General features: G+C 44.1%; 1 protein-coding gene across 2 annotated transcripts in view; it reads left to right on the top strand.

Annotated features, from left to right (window-relative positions):
- LOC137500923 (toll-like receptor 13) overlaps positions 1 to 14,503 on the top strand; it is a 159,966-nt gene that overhangs the window by 107,218 nt on the left and 38,245 nt on the right. Inside the window, exon 1 of one of the 2 annotated variants that reach the window (XM_068227651.1) lies at positions 13,254 to 13,312. The exons of the other annotated variant lie outside the window; for it this stretch is intronic. The gene's annotated coding sequence lies outside the window, so the exon portion shown is untranslated. Of the gene's footprint in view, positions 1 to 13,253; positions 13,313 to 14,503 lie in introns of those variants that run through there. 2 annotated transcript variants of the gene reach the window in all.

The raw sequence follows: 14,503 nt of genomic DNA, 5'->3' as shown, positions 1-14,503 counted from the left end.
GCTGAAATGAATGATGACACTCCGTATTTTTATAAGTCCAAGTTCAGTCCCTTTTGTGGGGGGGGGGGGGCGAAGGAAGGACTGAGATATACAAATATTCGAAAATAGTTTCGAATCCAAACTTTTTGGGGTCGCTGAGATGAATAGTGACATTCGTATTTGTTAAAGTTCCATTTTAGCCCCCTTTGGCATAAGCGGTTGAGGAACGGTGAAAAAGAAATTGTACAAAACGACCGAAATAATGGACGTAGCCTATATATGATTCAGCGTAGCTATCAATCAAAATTGATGCAAGTGCGACTTACTATCTGGAGGAAGTACTGCTTAAGATAGATCACCCCAAGAACCACTAGGCGATGGGGATATATATATATCCCCATGATGTCCATATATATACTGTATATAACTAAAAACGAACAATAATAGTGTCGAGGCAATAGCAATAGTTTTCGGAACTACTGGAGCGATTCCAATAAAGCCTAGCACAAGCAGGAGATAAGCCGCGTTGCGGTATGACAACCTAAGAACCCCTATAGGTAGGGGCTGGAGGGGGTGTGATGTAAAAATAACCGAATGGAGTGCCCATCCATAATTTTTGGGGTCTCTGAAATGAGTAGTGACACTCCGCATGTCGTTTAAGTCCAAGTTGAGCCCCAATTGGTAGGCGGGTGGAAAGGAGTGATCAAAAGAAAATTTCCACATGACCGAGATGATGGATGTTTATGTGTACGTTCCAGTATAGCTGTCAACTGAACTTGGTACTAATATTACCTACTGAAAATCCACAGCCTGTTTCCAGTCATACGGCCGGGTCAGGAATGCAATGAATGAAGCCCCATCTAGCGGCGAGGATAGGAATTGTGCCGGCTGCCGAAGCCTGCCGCACTCCTCTGGGGCAATGATTAATGACTGGCGGATGAAATGAAATGATATTGGTGAGTGTTGCTAGAATGAATGACAGGGAAGACCGGCGTACCCGAAGAAAAACCTGTCCTGCCTATTCTTTGTCCAACACAAATCTCACATGGAGTGACCGGGATTTGAATCATGGAACTCAGCGGTGAGAGGCCGGCGCGCTGACGCCTGAGCCACGGAGACACCTACAAATATTATCTACTATCTGGAAAAATACTGTGGGGGCAAGACACCCCTAGAAGCCCTAAGGAATGGGGAGAAATATAATTATAACTAAAACAGACCGATATTATTGTTGAATCCATACTTTTCGGGTTTACGGGAGTGATTTTAACCAAACTTGGTACACTTATGACTTACTATCAGGACCGACTGCATGGGGGGATGACAACCCTAGCACCCCTACGAGGGGTGAGATGTAGAAATAATAGAAAATAGTGCATTCTTTGCGGGGTCGGTATGATGAATCGTGAAGCTCCGGATTTTTGAGAAGTCCAAGTTCAGCCTCGTTTCGCACAGGGGCGAGAAAAAGTGAAAGGCAAAATTTCCAAAATGATCTAAATAATGGACGTATGTGTGTATGTTCTAGCATAATTCTCAACCAAAATTGGACTTACTATCTGGAAAAAAAAATACTTTAAGGCTAAGAAACCCCTAGCCCCTAAAGTAGGGGCGAAAAGTAAATTTCAACCCTAAAGACCAACGTTTGTGTTTAATCAATAGTTTTCGGAGTCTCTAAGATGAACTGTGACACTTTGGTTACCGTTTAATATCAAGTTCAGCCCCAGTCGGAAGGAGGGTGAGAATGGGCGAAGAAAAGAAAATGCCCAAAGTGACCTGAGTTTAAGGACGTATGTGTGTATGTTCTAGAATACCCTTCAACCAAACTTGGTACACATACGACTTACTATAAGGAGAAATTCCTATGGGGTAAGATACCCCTAGCACCCCTAGGGGCGGGGATGAATTATGAAAATACAGAAAGACGAGTTAAATATAAAATTGACAACGACAAATATCAATGTACAGAGTACAGTCCATAGATTTCGTAGTTGCCGAGGTGAATAATGACACTCCGGATGTCTTTGTTAAGCCCCCATAGGCATGAAGATGAGAAGGGGTAAAAAGGAAAATGCTCAAAATGAAGTAAACTTGTGTCCTCATCCGGAGGTGGTGCAGCTCTTTTCAGGCACACCCCCAATGGAGGTGAGCTGCATGTACCATTTTAAACCACAGCCCAGCACTCCTGTCATTCTTAAATTTCTGGCGGTACCTGGAATCGAACCCGGGCCCCCGAGGACGGTAGCTAATAACATTAACTGTTACTCTACGAAGGCGGACAATGTTCAAAATGACCGAAATCACGGATGTATGCGTGTTTCTTCTGGCATAGCCCTCATGCAAAATTAGTACACGTATGACTTACTATCGAAAAAAAAATACTGTTGTGGTAAAACAACCCTAGCGCTCTTAGCGGAGGTGGTGAAATATAGAAACAAACGAAAATGACTGATGGAAATGTCAAATACATTGTTTACGAGGTCGCTGAGTTGAACTGTGACACTCTGGAGATTAAGTCATACTTCAACCGCAATCAGTATGGAGGTTGAGGAGGGGTGAAAATGAACCGAGATATGGCTGTATGTGGATATGTTCCAGAATAGCTCTCAACGAAACTTGGTACACATATGACTTACCATCTAAAAAATACTATGGAGATGAAACTTCACAGCCCCGGCTAGGGTTGGTGAATGGGAGGGGATGACGTGTAAAAATTATGGCAAATAATCTATATTTATGTCGAATCCATTGTTTAAGTGTCGCTGATGCGAATTTTGACGCTCGGATAACGTTAAGTGCACGTTCAGCCTCTATTGATACGAAGGGGGGGGGGGGGAGGGCTGAGAGAGGCCTTCCCGAGCGAATTGGCCATACGGTTAGGGGCGCGCAGCTGTGAGGTTACATGCGGGAGATAGTGGGTTCGAACCCCACTGTCAGCAGCCCTGAATATGGTTTTCCGTGGTTTTCCATTTTCACACCAGGCAAATGCTGGAGCAGTACCTTCATGAAGGCCACGGACGCTTCCTTCCCACTCCTAGGCCTTTCCTATCTCATTGTCGCCTATCTGTGTTGGTGAGAAGTAAAGAAAAATTGTAAAAAAAAAAAAAGGCTTAAAAGTAAATAGTGTAAAAATGGCCGAGATTAGTATTCAATCCACTGCTTTTGGGGTCGCAAGGGTGATTGGTGACAGTCTCAATAACAGTTGAAATTGTGTATATCGTATCCTTAGCACGACGGGTAAATAGTTATCACTTTTTTTTTTTAAGGATCAAGTAGTTTCCAGTCAGTTCGAGCTCCCAAAAGGACAAAGTTTTACTCAAAAATTAAATAATCAAAAACTTGAAATCTAACACATATAAATAACTGTAAGACTGCATAATAGATCATAAAATATAAATCAATATCTGAAAAGGAATTCACTTCACACATAACTAACTGGCAATACAAATCTTAAACGAGCAACGCCGGGTACTACAGTCAGTATAGTATAAATTGGGTCCAGGAAAACCCGAAATAATACCACAGCCCAACTGTTCGAAATAATGTCCTTACTTTTTGGGTAAGTGTATAATATAATTTGAGGAATTCCGTACTAGTTGGTCATCTATTCGTTTAACATGGATATATTTTTGGGCTGATAGCCCATCTGGAATTACTGACAACAATTTTCCGAAACTACCGTCACCATGGCAACCAGTATTCGTCTATGAATACTAGGTCTGGTAGCGTCACCTTCTGGTGTATGCTATCATCCTGTAACTAACAGCTTGAGAAAATCTCGTATCAAGTGAACCCTGTTCTAATCTTCAGTCCAGAATTAAAACCCTTGAGCTGGCCGGGGAAGGAACCCATATCCTTGGAATAAGAGAGTCCGGTATGAGAGCACCAATCAAAGAATTAAACTTCACCTGGTGAGGGGTTTGAACACGGACCTCCGAGCTGACAGAATCACGCTATGGTCACATTGGCTGAAACCAACTCTGTGTTTGTGTTCATGCTGATTTCTCGACATGGTTCTCAAGACGTTCATAAGTCACGTACGGATTTAGCAACACTGCCGCGGAAAGCCCATGTGAATTCACTCGCTCTGATTGGCTAACTTCAGCAGTTGATAAGATGATTACGGTGTGAGATATCGCTATTTCTTTCATATTATTTATCAGCATTACCAACCCTCTAACTCTCATATACACGGTTCACGTTGTTTCCGACCACGCTGTATTTACAAATTTCCATTCTCCTTGCTGAACCTTTTATTAAGGGGAATGGGAAAGCAAAACATTTTAAAAAATGACTTTTTCCAAATTTTACCTCATTAAATTATTTGGACTCTCCTGATTAAAATGGTGTGTAATTTATTTTAATACGCCACCTGGAAGTATTTTAAAGAAATATTTTAATATATCAATGCACAAGTGTCAAACTAGGCAACTAAATGTGCGAGTGAACATTCTGTTTTACATTGAACTCATATTCTGAGATATGACATTTTTTCACATGTTTAACCCATTATCTCTGAAACTACACTAGATAGGTAGTTCATTGTTTGCAGAGAGTCACATTGTGCGATGATGCAGCTACTGAACCGGATAAAAGCATTTCTGATGTATAGTTTCCGATAAACATACATTTTTAATTACACTGCCTGACAGAGCAAATGCAACACCAAGAAGGAGTGGTTCGAAAGGGATGAAAGTTGGGGAAAAAACAGAGACGGCACGGACGAATAATTGATGTTTATTTCAAACCGATATGCAGGTTACACAATGCGCATGGCATCGACTCAGTAGGATGTAGGACCACCGCGAGCGGCGATGCACGCAGAAACACGTTGAGGTACAGAGTCAATAAGAGTGCGGATGGTGCCCTGAGGGATGGTTCTCCATTCTCTCTCAACCATTTGCCACAGTTGGTCGTCCGTACGAGGCTGGGGCAGAGTTTGCAAACGGCGTCCAATGAGATCCCACACGTGTTCGATTGGTGAGAGATCCGGGGAGTACGCTGGCCACGGAAGCATCTGTACACCTCGTAGAGCCTGTTGGGAGATGCGAGCAGTGTGTGGGCGGGCATTATCCTGCTGAAACAGAGCATTGGGCAGCCCCTGAAGGTACGGGAGTGCCACCGGCCGCAGCACATGCTGCACGTAGCGGTGGGCATTTAACGTGCCTTGAATACGCACTAGAGGTGACGTGGAATCATACGCAATAGCGCCCCAAACCATGATGCCGCGTTGTCTAGCGGTAGGGCGCTCCACAGTTACTGCCGGATTTGACCTTTCTCCACGCCGACGCCACACTCGTCTGCGGTGACTATCACTGACAGAACAGAAGCGTGACTCATCGGAGAACACGACGTTCCGCCATTCCCTCATCCAAGTCGCTCTAGCCCGGCACCATGCCAGGCGTGCACGTCTATGCTGTGGAGTCAATGGTAGTCTTCTGAGCGGACGCCGGGAGTGCAGGCCTCCTTCAACCAATCGACGGGAAATTGTTCTGGTCGATATTGGAACAGCCAGGGTGTCTTGCACATGCTGAAGAATGGCGGTTGACGTGGCGTGCGGGGCTGCCACCGCTTGGCGGCGGATGCGCCGATCCTCGCGTGCTGACGTCACTCGGGCTGCGCCTGGACCCCTCGCACGTGCCACATGTCCCTGCGCCAACCATCTTCGCCACAGGCGCTGCACCGTGGACACATCCCTACGGGTATCGGCTGCGATTTGACGAAGCGACCAACCTGCCCTTCTCAGCCCGATCACCATACCCCTCGTAAAGTCGTCTGTCTGCTGGAAATGCCTCCGTTGACGGCGGCCTGGAATTCTTATCTATACACGTGTCCTGTGGCACACGACAACACGTTCTACAATGACTGTCGGCTGAGAAATCACGGTACGAAGTGGGCCATTCGCCAACGCCGTGTCCCATTTATCGTTCGCTACGTACGCAGCATAGTGGCGCATTTCACATCATGAGCATACCTCAGTGACGTCAGTCTACGCTGCAATTGGCATAAAGTTCTGACCACTCCTTCTTGGTGTTGCATTTGCTCTGTCAGTCAGTGTACATCATCATCATCATCTGTTTTCCCTCCAGGTTCGGCTTTTCCCTCGGCCTCAGCGAGGGATCCCACCTCTACCGCCTCAAGGGCAGTGTCCTGGAGCTTCAGACCCTTGGTCGGGGATACAACTGGGGAGAATGACCAGTACCTCGCCCAGCCGGCCTCACCTACTATGCTGAACGGGGGCCTTGTGGAGGGATGGGAAGATTGGAAGGGATAGACAAGGAAGAGGGAAGGAAGCGGCCGTGGCCTTAAGTTAGGTACCATCCCGGCATTCGCCTGGAGGAGAAGTGGGAAACCACGGAAAACCACTTCGAGGATGGCTGAGGTGGGAATCGAACTCACCTCTACTCAGTTGACCTCACGAGGCTGAGTGGACCCCGTTCCAACCCTCGTACCACTTTTCAATTGTTCGTGGCAGAGCCGGGAATCGAACCCGGACCTCCGGGGGTGGCAGCTAATCACGCTAACCACTACACCACAGAGGCGGACTTTAATTACATTTTTTGTTAAAAATTTGGAACTTATAAAATAAATTCATAACTTTACAATCGTGTGTTCCAACCACTCCATTCTGGTTCAATACGGATGGAAAGAGTGTAAATACAAGTAGTAAAAATATCAAAGCTCTCAACTTAATACTTCCTGAGATAACGGGGCATCTTTTCTGTCAATTTAACATTATCAAGATAGGGCTTTCCCACTCCCCTTAAATAAACATACAGTAGCTTAATAACATGAAACACATACGCACCATATTGTTTTCACTAAATACCATGGCTTTAGAAAAACACGAGCACTTCACCCACTTGCAATAATAATATCACAATCACTTGAAGAAACTTTTATATGTGTAGAAATCACACGTCTTAATAATACAATTTACACAGCTTCCTTTCAACATTCCAATATGAATACATTCGTCTGACTCTCGCTACAATGGCCGCTCAACTATGACAATCTGTCTCCCCTATAAACATAGGCAGTGGACAAATATGTCTTCATTCAACCGAAGACAAATACATAGTAAGATGCTGCGGTCCAAAGATGCATTGTTACTGCGCCCCCTCGCTACAGCAATATCGTACGGTGATGAATACAGTAGGTGGTTGTGTTAGACCAGCCCCATGTTATTCTTCTCGCATGCCCACGGCAGGGTTGGGCACGATGAGCACCGAGGAATAAATAGCCGGAAAGCACAACACATGCACAGGTAGAAAGATAACGAATAAAAAAAAAAATCAGCGGAAGCTCATAAAACTGGGCGAGTTAGCCGTGCCGTTAGGGGTGCTCAGCTGTGAGCTTGCATTCGGGAGGGAGTGGGTTCCAGACAGTTGAAACTTTTACCTTCCATTTTACCTTCCTTTTTTCTTTTTTTTTTTTTTTTTACAATTTGCTTCACGTCGCACCGACACTGATAGGTCTTATGGCGACGATGACATAGGAAAGGGCTAGGAGTAAGAAGGAAGAGACCGTGGCCTTAATTAAGCTACAGCTCCAACATTTGCCTGGAATGGAAGTAAAAAACCACGGAAAACCATCTTCAGGGCTGCCGACAATTGGGTTCGAGCTCGGTATCTCCCGAATGCAAGCTGACAGCTGCTCGCTCTTAACTTCCAGGCAACTCGCCCTTAACTGCAAGGCAACTCGCCTTTAACTGCAAGGCAACTCGCCCTTAACTGCAAGGCAACTCGCCTTTAACTGCAAGGCAACTCGCCCTTAACTGCAAGGCAACTAGCCCGGTGTTCTCGTTTCATCTTCCTTATTGTTCTCTTCCGACTACGACGTCATTAGGTTTACGATGCTTCCTGAACCACCGGGCGAGTTGGCCGTATAGTTAGCGTCGCGCAGCTGTGAGCTTGCATGCGGGAGATAGTGAGTTTGAACCCCACTGTCAGCAGCCCTGAAGATGGTTTTCCGTGGTTTCCCATTATCACTCCGGGCAAATGCTGGGGCTGTAGCTTAATTAAGTCTAGGGCCGCTTCCTTCCTAGTCCTAGGCCTTCCCTGTCCCATTCGTCGCCATGAGACCTACCTGTGTCGGTGAGACGTAAAGCAAAAAGCAAAATAGTAGCTTCCTGAATCCACCACTTTCACGATATCGTTACCTCATTCACTTTCTTTCTTTCTTTCTTTGTTTCTTTCTTTCTTTTTCTTCCATGTACGCCCCCATTCTATGCAGTCTCTCTTACATATTTTCCTTCGATTAGTCTTAAGAGTCGTACTTCTCCTTAAAACAATAATCACCACCATCACCATGAAGTCCTGTAAGGAGACAGCTTTTCATGACTTTCATGTTATAGGAGTCTCTTGCATGATGCCCGAAAGTACCCCTGTCACTGTACTCTACATTAACATTCCGTGTACGAAGTTACGAACAAGGTCAGTGCTAAAAGCAGGCAGCTTGCGTTGTATTCATCCTGGCTTGAGGGGACGCCCAGCCTAGGCGCCAAAGCTGTGGGCGGTTCACCTGGAGATACGTACTTTGCATTCCCCGTCGGAAATTCGAAATTTAAAAAAATATGTTTTACTTCTGAAAATTAGTACTACCTCGGTAACTGCTTGGAACAAAGGTGGCTGAGCACACAGATAATCACTCTGTCCCACTTACCGTTTGTGCCAATGTTACCAATAACGGAAGCCTTTATATTTCCTTCCCCCAGGGTCCTCATTCCCTGTATGGAGATACCCTTGCTTTTGCTTTACATCCTGACTTAAGATAGCCAGTGCAACTAAGTGGATAGTTTCTAACATCGATGGAATAGTTCTAAAAGCACGCATGCCAGTCACACCCTCAGATCATGGAAGACTACTAGGAAAAATGAGTGCTGTTGGACTAGAAAAAAGAGTGACTGAATGGGTTCCTATATTTCTAGAAAATAGAACTCAGAGAATTACAGTAGGCGAAGCTTTATCTGACCCTGTAATAATTAAGAGGGGAATTCCTCAAGGCAGTGTCATTGGACCTTTATGTTTTCTTACATATATCAATGATATGTATAAAGAAGTGGAATCAGAGATAAGGCTGTTTGCAGTTGATGTTATTCTGTACAGAGTAATAAATAAGTTACAAGATTGTGAGAGGCTGCAGGGTGACCTCGATAGTGTTGTGAGATTGACGGTGGGCAATGGTATGATGATAAACGGGGTTAAAAGTCAGGTTGTGAGTTTCACAAATAGGAAAAGTCCTCTCAGTTTTAATTACTGCGTTGATGGGGTGAAAGTTCCTTTTGGAGATCGTTGTAAGTACCTAGGTGTTAATATAAGAAAAGACCGTCATTGGGGTAATCACATAAATATGATTGTTAATAAAGGGTACAGATCTCTGCACATGGCGACGAGGGTATTTAGGGGTTGTAGTGAGGATGTAAAGGAGAGGACATATAAGTCTCTGATAATACCCCAAGTGGAGTATAGTTCCAGTATATTGGACCCTCACCAGGATTACTTGATTCAAGAACTGGAAAAAATCCAAAGAAAAGCAGCTCGATTTGTTCTGGGTGATATCCGACAAAAGATTAGCCTTATGAAAATGTTGCAAAATTTGGACCGGGAAGACTTGGGAGAAAGGAGACGAGCTGCTCGATTGAGTGGTATGTTCTGAGCTGTCAGTGGAGAGATGGCGTGGGAGGACATCAGTAGACGAATAAGTTTGAGTGGTGTCTTTAAAAGTAGGAAAGATCACAATATGAAGATAAATTTGGAATTCAAGAGGACAAATCGGGACAAATATTCGTGTATAGGAAGGGGAGTTAGGGATTGGAATAACTTACCAATGGAGATGTTCAATAATTTTCCAATTTCTTTGCCATCATTTAAGAAAAGGCTAGGAAAAGAACAGATAAGAATCTGCCACCTGGGCGACTGCCCTAAATGCAGATCAGTAGTGATTGATTGACTTAATATTATCACAGTTTTCTCTTCAGTCTGATAGGAGGTTATTAGAGGACTAATTTTCAGGCACTGTAATTAGATTTGTAGAGCATTAAAATATATTTCAGTACATACCATTGCCGGTCCCGCCGTGTAGGAATGATGCGCCTGCCTCTTACCCGGGGACCATGGGTTCGATTCAGGGCCAGGTCAGGGATTTTTAACTGGATCTGAGGGCAGGATCGAGATCCACTCTGCCTGCGTGATTACAATTCGGGAGCTATCTGACAGTGAGATAATGGCTATGGTCTAGAAAATTAAGAATAACGGGGGAAGGATTCGCCATGCTGACCACTCTATACCTCGTAATATACAGGCCTTCAGGCTGAGGAGCGGTCACTTGGTAGGCCATTGCCCTTTGGAAGTGTCGCGCCATGGTATTTGGTTTAGTTTTTGGTGCACACCATTAACTCATATTCACCAAAAAAGTCACACTCACGTGGTATTAGAACTAGGCCATCGAAATGGAGGCTTGTAGAAGTATTGAAATGGTGTGAAGTTAACTGTACAGCTTAGAATGAACTTATTACTTGAATACAGATATAATTAAGAGTTTAGGAATTATACATTTTCTGCTAACGGCCGTGACAGATAAGCCTACTTGGGATATCAGATCGCAGAATTATCTCTATCATACTGGAGCTGACTCGGAGTTGTCGCATTTAAATCCTCACAAATCGCGTTAATGAAAGTATTAGTAAAATAAATGTATATACTGTGAACGCACCCTTAACGGGCTGATCCTGTGAAAAATAGCGTAGCATAGGTTCCCCACCTTCGTGAGCACGCGGACAGGATGGAACTAGTTTCGTATTGTTTAACGTTTAGAGTGGTGATTTCTAATGTTTTGAAATCAGAAATTTCACATTTGGATTTTAACATTTATCATTTTGTAGCTTTTATTCAAATGCAATTTAGTGCTGTTTAGCGGTTTGGAGAAAAAGAGAGAATCTGAGTTAATTGTAACGGCCGATAGGATTCGTCGCTCCGAGGACACAACACTTCGTAATCTGCAGGCCTTCAGGCTAAGCAGTGGTCAATTGTTAGGCCATGGCCCTACGGAGCTGTTGCGACACGGGCTTTGGTTCTGAGTTAATTGTGATAAATAGGCAATCTTTTGATAATGAAAATCCACAGCCTGCCAGTCATTCGACCGGTCAGGGATGGAATGAATGAAGCTCCCATCTAGCGGCGAGGATAGGAATTATGGCAGCTGTCGAAGCCTGTCGCACTCTTCTGGTGCAATGATTAATGACTGACAGATGAAATGAAGTGATATTGGAGAGTGTTGCTGGAATGAATAATGACAGGGAAAACCGGAGTACCCGGAGAAAAACCTGTCCCGGCAACACAAATTTCACATGGAGTGACCGGGATTTGAACCGTGGTATCCAGCGTGAGAGGCCGGCTCCTGAGTGAAGGGAGCTCTAATCTTTTGGAAATACTAATGCGAAATTAAAATCAAATTTGTACGAAAGTAATGTTAAAATAAAGATGCTTAAAACGTATGACACAATTCTACATTTATTTTAAGTTGATATAGGCAAAAGCATGATTGTCGGCATCGCGGTGTAGCGGTAGCGTGCCTGCGTTTTACCCGGACCATCCTGATTCGAATCCCGGCCAGGCCAGGGTTGGGTCGAGGTCTACTCAGCCTATGTGATTACAATTGTGGAGCTATATGACGGTGAGATAACGGTCCCGGGCTACAAAACCCAAAAATATCGGCAAAGAGGATTCGTCGTGCTGACCACACGACACCTCATAATTTGCAGGCCTCCGGGCTGAGCAGCGGTCGTTTGGTAGGCCATGGCTGTTCAGGGCTCTTGTGGCATGGAGTTTGGTTTCTAAAAGCATGACTTTAAGATAAACAAAAATTTCCTCGATTGAAGATTGCCACAATAGACAATGAATAATGAGAAAATGAAATTTGATATTGCGATTTTCAATGGTAATTTATTGATTACATCATTGTATAATGTATTCAAAGTAGGTATAATAAATATAACTGAGAGCAATGATTTCTTTTTTTCTTTTTTTGCTAGGGGCTTTACGTCGCACCGACACAGATAGGTCTTATGGCGACGATGGGATAGGAAAGGCTTGTGAGTTGGAAGGTTGCGGCCGTGGCCTTAATTAAGGTACAGCCCCAGCATTTGCCTGGTGTGAAAATGGGAAACTACGGAAAACCTTTTTTAGGGCTGCCGATAGTGGGATTCGAACCTACTATCTCCCGGATGCAAGCTCACAGCCGAGCGCCTTTACGCGCACGGCCAACTCGCCCGGTTGCAATGATTTCTCAGCAATGAAATTCGACCTCTCAAAGCGTGTAGTTATACAGCTAAATTAAACTGCTTCCAAACATTTATTATTAATCGAGGAATGGTCACTCGATCCCCTGCCATTACTCTTATCACCTTGATGATTTTCTGTCCAAATGTATCTTAATAATAAGTTACGTCGGTTTCTGGTTCAGTTCCTTTTCCCTATCAACCTCTTCCGGCTGGTCTGTGGAGGTTTCCAAAATAACTGTAGATCTTTTGTATATTCTACCCTACACAGTCTCAGTCCTTGAAAGCTATGATCTCAGTTCTCATACCGCTAACAGTATCAGCAAGTCTAAATACCTTTTCAGCTACCATATATCTCTATTTTGTTTTTGCTAGTGGTTTAAGATTGCAGTAACACATCGTGAGAGTCACTTTTTAAGAAAATCACAGAATATACGTGAATATTTCGTTTTGTCATTCGTGTTCTGCTATCTCCCGTAGTTAGAATGTTTTTACTGAACTATCCTTCGGGATCTATCCTGTCGGTAGGACCCAAATGTAGAGCTATTTGGGCACATTGTACATGGCAGTCACCGAGCGAGTTGAGCGTGCGGTTGGGGTCGCGCAGCTGTGAGCTTGTTTTCGGGACATGTTGGGTTCGAAACCCACTGTTGGCAGCCCTGAAGATGGTTTTCCGCTGTTTCCCATTTTCACAGCAGATAAATGCTGGGGCTTCACCTACATTAAAGCCACGGCTGCTTCCTTCCCAATTCTGGAAGACCTATCTGTGTCGGTGCGACGTAAAGCAACTAGAAAAAAAAACAAAAAAAAAAAACAAAAAAAAAAAAAACATACTTTGCATGTTCCGGATCTTTCTACTCAGCTACATGCGGTACCCACTACGTCGTGTCTTCTGTAGTGCTCTCGACGCTTCCATGGCGTAATCTGATTTCTGATTGGCTGACACATTTCCCCACTTTACACTCCTTGCGCATATAATCAAGGTATCTTTTCATTGCGATCACCATTCTATGTGTCGTAGAGCGAAGGCGAGGCCGGCGGCTGTCAAGTGTGAGGAAGGTAGGGTACAATTTTTCTCCTGTCAAGAAATTAATGTTGTCCTTCTCTTGGAACTGCCATCATGGACTTGTTACCAAAATCGCATACTCATTATTATCATCATCATCATCATCATCATTATCATTATCATACCCAGAAGATAACGCCCTCACTTTGGCCAGGAGAAGTGGGAAGGTTGAAAGAGATGTTACGGAAGAAGTTGTATAAAATGAAGTGAGAAGTTCGGCCTCTTGGCTGTTGCGGAAAGTGAAGTTACAAAATTTGAAAGCTAGTTGAGGGTGATTCTTGTTTTGTGGCCTAAGGTAATGAGTGTTTGGTTGAGAGTGGGTATGGTTTGGCAGTGAACAAATTGATACAGCGTGATGATTGATAACCATGTGAGGGTATGAGGATGGTTCAGTGAATGGGTGGTGGGATGGTGAAATACATGAACGAAGATGGAGCTTGAATATCTTTTATTACTGTTAATTTTATATGAAGATTATGGTGAATAATTGGTGGACTTTTGACCGACTCATTGGCTGAATGGTCAGCGTTGAGGTCTTCGTTTCATAGGGCCCCGAGTTTGATTCCCGGTCGGGTTGGGGATTTTAATCGCTTCTAATTAATTCTTCTGGCCCTGGTTGTCCCAACACTTTCCTCTTCATATTCACACAACAGCCTACACTACCAACCACCACAGGAACACGCAATAGTGATTCCATCCCTTCATATAGGGTTGGCGTCAGGGCCAAATCCACATGTGCGGTTCAGGTCGCACCCGCGACCCCACAGGTGTGGGAAAAGCGGTAGAAAAGAAGAAAGAAGAATAAGTGGTGGATTTTTGAGTGAGTGCGCGTGGATTTTTTTTTTTGTAAAGGTGGCATAGAAAATTTTTGAAAAGATGTTGGGGGCTATAAATATGAAATATGGATGGATGAGCGTGTACGGTTTTCATCTTCCCATCCACCAACCCCTAAACTCCTTATCACCTGTGATGTTCAAATGAGATGATACATACGTCCCTCCCCGCCCACCCATGTGTGACCCTCTTAATTAGACACTAGAAGACACGAGCTTCACCTCAGCATTCGTTATAAATATGTCAGGTAATTTATCTTTTTATAAAATTACTCTGTGCGCTTCCCGGGTACTTGTGAATATTTATTTGTAAGGTTTTGTATTAGGCCTATCTCATGTGTCAAGTGAATT

Source organism: Anabrus simplex, chromosome 5 (assembly GCF_040414725.1).
Source record: "Anabrus simplex isolate iqAnaSimp1 chromosome 5, ASM4041472v1, whole genome shotgun sequence".
Lineage (NCBI taxonomy): Eukaryota > Metazoa > Arthropoda > Insecta > Orthoptera > Tettigoniidae > Anabrus > Anabrus simplex.
This window is presented reverse-complemented; position numbering and strand designations above follow the sequence as displayed.